The 8675-nt window shown below is 37.7% G+C and overlaps 1 protein-coding gene across 1 annotated transcript in view; it reads right to left on the reverse strand.

Annotated features, from left to right (window-relative positions):
- Positions 1 to 2947, reverse strand: part of LOC110465708 (probable 4-coumarate--CoA ligase 5) — a 32311-nt gene extending 29364 nt beyond the window's left edge. Inside the window, exon 1 of the mRNA XM_021521714.1 lies at positions 2896 to 2947. The gene's annotated coding sequence lies outside the window, so the exon portion shown is untranslated. The remainder of the gene's footprint in view (positions 1 to 2895) is intronic.
- Between the last annotated feature and the right edge of the window lie 5728 nt (positions 2948 to 8675).

The following is an 8675-nucleotide window of genomic DNA, read 5'->3' on the forward strand; positions in this document are numbered from 1 at the left end:
CTCAAATTTCCCTTTTTAGCCCCGCCTCTCTGCACCCAAAGGGGCCACAACCACCGTTTATGCAAGATAAAGTCCTTTTTGCCCAAGGATACTCTAGATCAAATGAGAATAAAAAACTTATCCCTTCCGTAGAAGCATGGGTTTAAAGGTCTTACTTCTATTTTCCCTATTGGAGCCCGCCCCTCTCAACCCAGGGGGTCCAAACCCACCATTTTAATGAGATTGAGTCCCCTTTATCCAAGGACGCTCCAGACCAAATTGGGACGAAATCCCTGTGGTAAAAGAAGGATTTTAAAGGGTTACCTCTATTTTCCCTATGGGGCCCTATCCCTCTGCCCCAGGAAGTCTAAACCAACAATTTAACAAAATTGTGCTCTTGGCCAAAGGATGCTCCAGACCAAATTGGGATGAAATCCAATAATCCGTATGGTAGAAGGATTTAAAAGGTTTTACCTCTATTTCCCCTATTGGGCCCCGCTTTTCTGCCCTCAGGGAGCCACACTCACCAAACTATAAAATTGAGTCCCATTGGCCTAAGGATGCTCTAGGCAAAATTTAGTCCAAATCTACTGGGTCGTTCAGGACTAGTAGCATTTTAAAGGAAAAGTTGACGGACGGACGGACGACGGACGCTGCAGTATGGCATACGCTCACCATGGTCCTTTGGACCAGGTGAGCTAAAATTTGAAGTTCGAACAAGTTTGAAGTTGGAAAAGGTTTAAGTTTGAGCAGTTGTTTCTAAATAAACAAGCCTAAATATACAACAATCCTCCAAAATCTAAACCAGTGTTCGTACTCACGGCAACGGGCAATATGCCTACTCCTAACACGATTTCTCTCCTGGGTGAGAAATCGTGTCGGGTTGAGAAACTGTACCGTAACAAAAAACACAAATCGACACATGTAAACTAAAACACATATGAAAACGGTCCCATATACATGTAAACATAACCCCTTTGTACTTGTCTGGACCGTAGTTTTCCCACCCGGGGCGGTCGTCAAAGTGTGGCAATCCAGGTGAAGGGGAGCTATAGACCAAAAAGTAAGGTCATGCAACTGTCTGCTTGAATTATGATACGTCATGATTATATTGAACTCCTTATTGAGGACAAATAAGGTAAAAGGTCATCTGGCGGACACATGTCAAGGAATACAGCTAATACAAAAATGAATCAGATACAATAATATACGATTGCAAACAAGAACATGTCTTATATGGTCATTGATTTCTAATGGTTCAGCTGTTAAGAGATGAACGTACTACACAAAGAGGTGAATGTAGCATTATATCAATGAATTTCACTACATCATACAGCTGTTTCGACCTTCTCGGAAGAACACAAATATATCGAGTTCATATAATGCAGTAAAATCGCACTAACGCGCACTCGAGGGGTCCAGTTCAATAGTTCGAGAAATGCATGATATTCGACAAATCCGAGGTTCGACCGACATCGTCATTTGTTATCATGTGGGACGACGGACAGAAGGAGCACTGCTCATATCGCGGATAGTAGATGATGAAAGTAAAAAAAAGTTTAATAAAGAAGACAACACTTATAAGATATGAAATAGCTGAACAATGAAAACATGTAGTCTATTAAGAAAGGTAATAAAATTCTAAAAAAACTGCATGTGTAACGTACTTGTCGTTTTGACATATTCCGCCATACTGTAATCGGCTAGGTTAATTTTACTAAATATAAAAACAAGAGGAACTCTGCGATCATTTTAAAATGACGATCACGACGTATTCAAGTTTGTATATCTAAAGTTGGCCGAGAATGTGCTATGTGATTCCCACTTAACATTGCCTCCCCGACATGCAGCTACAACAGGGAAACGGTACTGACGTTAATCTTCAAATTATCTGACGTCCGACCGACACCTGTATAAGCACAATGAGCATGGTTTGGCTTAATATTGTTTAACGTCCTATCTGCAAGATGCATGCGTGTAGTGTATGCGTGTGTGTTTTGGGAGACTGCGATATGTTCGTGTTTGTCTCCTTGTGATAGCGCGGATCTGGTGCCGACTTTATAGTGCGACCTCACTGAAACATACTGCCGAAGACACCCAGCAGGACACTCCATCCGGTCACATTACACTGACAACGGGCGAACCAGTCGTCCCACTCCTAAATTGCTGAGCGTTAAGCAGGGGCGAACGCTCAACTAAAGGCCAAAAGTGAGGCATTGTTAAGGGAGACATTAGGGAGAAAAAAAGTTGTTTATAAAGATAGAACAGATAAGATCTACAGGGACACAATTAGCATGGACCGCAGTCTGTGCACACGGGTGTGTCTACCTGTTCGACGAATGGATATGTAAAAGGTTTTTAGTGGTCGGGGATAAATAAGTGTTTTTGAAATACGAGGTATTTGAGCAATGGCTGTTCGAGTAACCCAAGGTTAATTTACAAAGAATATATAAGAACACGGTTGGGACCAACCGATTCGAGGAAAAATGGGTATTCTAGTTACAATGTATGCGAGTTCGAGTAATTTGGGTTGCACTGTTCATCAATTTGAAAATAATATGTCTTTGAACATTGAAATAGTTTTTTAAAGCGTCCAGCTGACGCGATCATTTTTATGTATATTGTATTGTATGGTTGTATATATGTATTAGGAAGTTAGACTATTACTATTCCACCACAAGAAACAGTTCACGACCTACATGTACTTATCAACACTACTGACGCTCTCTTAAGGAAGATAACGTCACAGTAGATTACAAACATCACACACAACAGTACATAGCATGTAGCTCGTATTGGTACTACATGTCGGCAGTGTTACAAAACAGGGCTACACGGTATAATAGTGCCATTAGAATATAAACACTTCCATGTGAATTATTCAATGTTTACCAATATAATGCGAGAAATATTTACCTTGAAACGACTCTGACCGGCCTTCACTGAGGTATCATGTACATCAACACAGGTGACATGTATGGAGCGTCATACATGTAGCTGTCTTACGTGACTATACGAGGTGGTCGGTTATTCAGGTAAAAGCCACACATTACATGCATATCACATTCGACAAATTGGACATAAATATATATATATTATCACGGTTGTCATTTATAAGTTATTTATGCCACTAGTAATCTATCAGAGTGTTAAAAACTGGATTGGATTCGATTAATTAAAGCCACATTGTGGCTTAATGCCAATGGGGCCGCTTAATGTACATGTATTCGTCATTTCATTATATGAGATGATCGGCGCATAATGTTGAAGTGTATTATATTCTTTGATCTTGTCAGTGCTTACAATATGTAGGTGGTTATTGAAGTATATCCGACCATCCGATGACCATTTCATTATATATGTATGAGGTGATACTTCTATATATGTTTCGACAGTTTATTATTCTACTTGGTCATTTAACTTGTGAAATGACGACCAAATGTTATACAAGAGATTCCAGAATGATCTTGGCGCCCACTACGAAAAGATCTTCATCAGATATACAAAAGATGATATTTTATCATCTTCGCTCTTTATTTCCACATGATGGACAACCTAAACAGGAATCGTGTACAAACTCTAAACTCTTAATGTCAAGTTATTTGCCACTATGTTATTGTATACGACTTGTATCACTAAATACAAAATGATAAAAACTGCGATTCTTAAACATTAGAAGTGCTGTCAATCAGGGATGAATTCTCTTTTTTAACTAGTGGTACATACATGTAAAATTTGAGAGAAAGATCCATCCAGTACGTTTCAAGAAATTGAGATAACAAAAGTTACCTGTCAAAATCCAAGATGGCAACCTGTCGGCCATTTTATTTTCAATTTTTTTAATGTTTCAATAATATTTTTTGGAAATAAATACCAAGGCAAACCTTCATATCAAAGATCTGTCCAGTACTTTCTGTGAAAAACAGATATCAAACTGTGAAAGGAGACGAAAATGCACGGCCAGATCGGGGCTCGAACCCGGGATCTTCCGAGTATTTGATACAAGGGTTTGTCACAGGCACCAATAGTTCACAAAAAAAGGAAAATTGCAGAGCCGGACCGAGGTGCCAAAACAGGAACCTCCGAACTCTTGACGGACGCTCTACCAATTAAGCAACCTGATCATCGATGATCGACTCAGCTCTGTTCCGCTGCAAAAACCTTTAATGTTAAAATACAAGATGGCCTTCTGTTGGCCATAATGTTTTCCCGGTCAGTCTCGAAAGTGAGCATGCACAATTAGTGACCAAGGAAAGCTATATATCGAATTTGAGAAAGACTTTTCCTGTATTTTCTGTGAAATAGCGACCCCAATCATAACTGTCAAAATCCAAGATGGATGTCTGTCGGCATTTCATTTTTCCATTCACTCCCGTACGTAAAAGTAAATACCTATGTATGAAATTTCAGAAAGATCCCTCTAGATCTTTCTAAGGAGGAGAGTAACAAATTTAAACTATAAAAATCAAAATAGTCGCCCGTCATCCTTCTTTGCGTATTTGAACAGTCTCAAAATTAATCATTCATAATTAGGGAATTCGAAAACAATACGTCCATTACTTCCATCTGATAACAAAACTAAAATGTGAAAATCCAAGATAGCCGCATGGCGGCCCTTTTGTTTTTTCGATCAGTCTCAAAAGTCAATTTGCACAACTAAGGACCAAGGGGACAAAAATATATACTTTCTGAAAAATAGCGATAATATCTGATGATCGTATGCTTAAAACTGATTTCCGTAATCAGAAATAAATCCAAAATTGGTTTGGTTTGATTTGTTGGGTTAATCGTCCTTCTTACCACCGTTTAAAGACGTGTCTCTATGTGTGTAATGTAGGCGTACGTGTCTGATGCGGCATGTCCGATATGCCAATTTCAAAATGCCACCTCGGTAAAAACACCTTCACAGTACTCCACCTTCCCATCATGTATTGTAGCTACACTAGGCAACTACGGCTTTCCATAATCGTAAAGCGTGGTGATCTAATACGCATAGCCTATATGTATGTTTACCTACGAGACACGTGTTACAGATTGAGTACACAGTACAATACTGAGTAAGAAACTCGATTGCCGTAGTAAAATAGTTGGGTTTATTGTTATTTGGTTTAGGGTCCCCTTTTTGGGTGGGGTGGGGTATGGGGTTTAACGTCATCGCAACAGCTATTCATATGAATGCATGATTGTTGATAGGAAAAATAGACAGAAAGGGATTCTGAATGTTGCAATGGGGCCATCATATCCTAAATGGTAACAGAATGGGGATTTCAAATTTTTTCCAAGTTGTTGCCCAGAAATCAAGTTCGCTTTGGTGTGGCCAGATCCTGAGACCAAGGGTAACATCTTCGTATTTGTCTCATTATACTCTTTATTGGTATACCAGGTATATATATGGTTGTCTGGTTGGGATCTAAATCATTCCCAACTCAAAAACCCTGTCCTTCCAGTCCAATTTGGTTAAATTGCAAGCAGGGGCTGTTAACGGACGGAAGACGGACGCCACTATTGGGCTTAAACTCACCTTTGTTCTTCGGACCAGATGAGTTACATGTAAACAAGCTTTAATGTCAAGAATGTTGACACTACCGAATACATAGCAAACAAGGCTGACTGAAGGTGGAAAACGCACGCAAAACAGGTTCTCGCAACTATGTAATCTGGCTCGACTCATGCGCTCAGTCTTGTTGGCTTCGTGATAAGTTGTGATATGTCCATCATAAGAGAAATCTGAAGCATTTTCTAAACAGTTTTATCGATAAAAATGACTACATGGATAGTACATGCAGAAGGTATTTTACAACCAAAAAGAGGTCCATATTGTACAGTTGTGGGATCGCACAACCTTACGTGATTTTCGGCGTGCGATGTTCGCAAGGTGTGCCAACGATAAAAATCTCGACAATTATTGCTTGCGTATATTTGATTTGTGCGGACGATTGACGAACCTTTGGAGATGACAATCGTGGTTGGTGTAAACTGAGAAATGGCTAACAATGTATACGGTTTCGTGATTGAACATATAAACTTGACTGTTTAAGTATGTTTCTATATTCTATCTTCATATATACACGTGTAAGCTGACCTTTCCAAAATAGAATTGGTGTTTTGATGTTTTTAAACGACTTAAATCGACACATATATGTTTTGTTTTGTTTTTGTATTGTTTAACGGCCCATCAACAATGTGAGTCACTTAGGGCCAACAACACTGTAAAAAGAGACATTCACGAAAATAAACACATCAAACCAAAACTTAATAGCTTAGATATGTAAAGGATTAAAGAAATACATCAAATCAAATAATTTGCTGCACAATATATCATATTTTATTGGAAAGATCAATAGAGTGTAAATAGTCATATATGAATTGCACAGAAACTGTATCGAATAATCTTTTCATAGACGGTACATCATACAATCTGTCACGTATTTGTTTCAAATCAGCGGCGGGCGAATCAGTCGTCCCACTCCTAAATTGCTGAGCGTTAAGCAGGAGTAGAAACTACCATTTTTAAATACACTGGTATGTCTCGGCCAGGGGACAGAACCCGAAGCCTTCATCATTCGGGCGAACGCTCAACCAAAGGCCAAAAGTGAGGCATTGTCATGGGAGAAATTAGGAAGAAGAAAGTTGTTTAGAAAGTAGAGAATAGATAAGATCCCAAATTTAGTCGCCTCTTACGATCATGCAATGGGGGCAGCAGGTACAATTCTTACGCCCAACCTGCAGGGACCTACATGTACAAGGTACTTCGCAACCAAAAACAAGTCCATATTGTTCTTAATGGTAGGTAACCACACTGCTTCTATCCTTTTTAATTTCGATGAAAAATTATGAGCCCATTAAAAAATGTTATGCACATATATAAGCCTGGATGAAATACCTTAAATCAAATACATTATGTAGTATACATCAACACTAAACTTACCTTTTGTAAGCTTACACAGGTGTATATCACGAAACAAACTAACCGACAAAAGCGTTTACATATGTGCTTCTAGCCCTAGTTTCATAATGACTTTAGCAAACCTTTCAACATGGCTGTAAGGGTCGGTCAATTTCACGCTACAGGTCAGCGGTAGCTAGCTTGACCTACTTAAAGAGGACATACGAGTGTGGACAACGATACACCAGACGTTCATAAATTCTTCACACTGTCAACTTAATTACGGTTAGGTATTATGTCTGTTATAGCTTTCGTCTTTGGATACGCAATACTGATTACTTAACCACACTTTACCTTGAAAAGTATGTGTAAGCCCATAAATGATTACGCAACAGGAGCAAGTCGGACTTCTGTTACATTTATGTAAAATATTTGTCAATTGTGTTGGTGACGCTGTGTATAGTTCAGTGTAGTGTTACGGTGGCTATTTTAAAGTCTAACAAGCCGTTAGAAGACGCTATAATCACCATGCTGTTTTGACATTTTTCATATGAAATATTTAGTTTTTTCAACAATTTGTTTTCTATTACAATTTTTTGTTTCCGACAAAAAAAAAAATCATGTTCACTTTTACGATTTTTAACGAAATATTAGGCCTTTCTATATTTTTTAACACACAATCATCAGATTGTGAGGTTTAAGGACGTGCCTCAATGTATGTTGTATATGCACAGGAAGAACTTGGCATCTTTCTCATATTGCAAGGATCAGATCTAAACAACAGTATGAAGTTTTTATCACGCGCAGAACAGCCATGATGGATGGTAACCAGGAAGTGGAAAGTTGTACACCGGGCAAAATACGAATGTCTGTTTTCATAGCGTGCAATTATTCATTACATAATTCTTACTTTCGCTATTATTATAGTAAAGATAGTTTAGTTTTAAATATAATAACACGAATCGAACCACAATCTAAATTAATTATTCAAACTATAGATAGCAATTCGACTATTAAAAACGTTTGCCCCGAACCATAAGCTTACGGTTAAAGGGACGTTACTCTTTTTGAAAAAGTTGACTCAATACACATGGTACGAGTGAATATTAGTTACTTTTCACAAAATGCATATTATTTATTGAGAATTACAACTATTAATTAGTTAATAACATTTCTAAATATATTAGTATTCATAGGAGTGATAAACAACACTCAGAAACAATCCTTTTAAATCAACATTACTTGTAAATGCTTGACGGCATGCCGCCATATTGGTTCGCTATGCTACGGCATGTAGCACACACTACAACACTGGAACTCTTATTAACACCTATTAGTTTGTGCTGCTTACGAGTATTAATTATCTGCTAATAACTTAAAATACGTTTGTACCTGTATGACTGATAAATAACACTCGCAAACATTCTTTTTAAATCTACATACTTGTAAATGTCAGGAGCCATATTTGTTCGCTAGTCCATGGTAAATCCCCACAACACAGGTAACCACTTATTAATTTCTGTTTTACCCTTTTTTTTAAATTCATTACTTTCAAAACTTCTCTTTTTTCGCAAATAAATAACTAATACACTACAAATTAAAAAATATATTGCCCCAAATAAAAAAAATATATAAATTATAGTTTTTGAAATTACGCGAACCACAACTTTAACCACACAACAACACGGGGGAGCACTTGTTAATTTGTTTTATCGTTTTTTATTTTTTTTATTACTTTCAAAACTTCTCTTTTCGTAATAAATAGTTATTACATTCCAAATAAGAAAATATATTGCTCAAATAAAATAAA

This window comes from Mizuhopecten yessoensis, unplaced genomic scaffold (assembly GCF_002113885.1).
Source record: "Mizuhopecten yessoensis strain PY_sf001 unplaced genomic scaffold, ASM211388v2 scaffold1595, whole genome shotgun sequence".
NCBI lineage: Eukaryota > Metazoa > Mollusca > Bivalvia > Pectinida > Pectinidae > Mizuhopecten > Mizuhopecten yessoensis.